This window comes from Myotis brandtii, unplaced genomic scaffold (genome assembly GCF_000412655.1).
Source record: "Myotis brandtii unplaced genomic scaffold, ASM41265v1 scaffold39, whole genome shotgun sequence".
In the NCBI taxonomy this organism is placed as follows: domain Eukaryota; kingdom Metazoa; phylum Chordata; class Mammalia; order Chiroptera; family Vespertilionidae; genus Myotis; species Myotis brandtii.
In genome coordinates this window covers 4,652,500-4,653,663 of record NW_005364953.1, presented here as the reverse complement: position 1 = coordinate 4,653,663, position 1,164 = coordinate 4,652,500, and positions in this window count along the sequence as shown.

Here is a 1,164-nt window from a genome sequence, read left to right as displayed (position 1 = left end):
GGTGAGAACCTACCGGAGGAGTTAAGACTGCGTCCAGCCCCCCTTCTCAGTAGCAAATTGGCTAGTCCCACACACAAACAAACAGAAGAGTGAACCCATAATTCCTTAATCAAATCTGAATTCACTCACTTCCGGAGTCCTGATTCCTGATTTACCTGAAGAAGTCCTATGACTTCCGGGGAGGTGATCAAGCTCCCCCTTCCACTCACTTGGAGTGGGCCTGACTGACTGGGGCCCCTACCTTACCAATTCTGTCAACAGGTCCAGAGGTGTCCGTCCACTTCCTCCAGATGCCAGCTGGGTCCTGGGCTGAGGTCCGGGAGTGCCTGGAGTTCCCCCTGGTTCAATTCTGCTAGAATCAGCAGCGCACACCTTCCGGAGGCCTGTCCTGCACCCCGGGGCCCCAAACCCCGTCCACTCACTGGAGGCAAGAGCCAAACGTGGTCAGTTTCTCAGTCAGGGAACCATATGTTGCAGAATACCAAAGAAATACCAAGCACGCTTCCTAGAGAAAGGGAGGGACCCCGTTTATTAACACTAGTGGACTCCAGGAATAATTTCCAAATCAGAGTGAAGTAACACGCAGAGGCTTCACTTTTTTATAACCTTCTGGGGTCTTTGTCTTGCAGATATGGTTCCGCCCCCTTTCCTGGGCTTACAGGAAGGCCCCCAGTTGTTGGGGGTCCCCAGGCCATATCTGATGATCTGTCCTGGGGTCAGCGATAATGACCTTCCCCCCCCACCAGGGCAGTGCATTGTTCACAGTTTTTATGGCCTGACATGCCTTGCAAGACCAGTTTCCTCCTCATTGGCAGGGCTGACTTTTTAACCTTGACCTGGCTGTGCAAAAGAAGGAAATTCTTTTTTTCCCAAAAGTTTAAATACTGCTCAAAATAAAGTCCTGGAAATTATCAGCCTTGTGTTTTACGTAATTTCTTATGATATGAAGTGCACAAAAAGCCCTATTAAAATACCACCGCAAGTTAATCATGAACAGACCCTTTAGAATTCTTAAAGATCCTCATATTATAGAGAAATGGGGAAACAGAAATGTCACTACTGGCACCTGAAAGGGTACAAATCTCCTGGTAATGAGAGAGGCAGCTGCTTCAATACATTTTTTTAAAGTAAAATGTCCCATTGTGCCTTGGAATCCCTAACTAA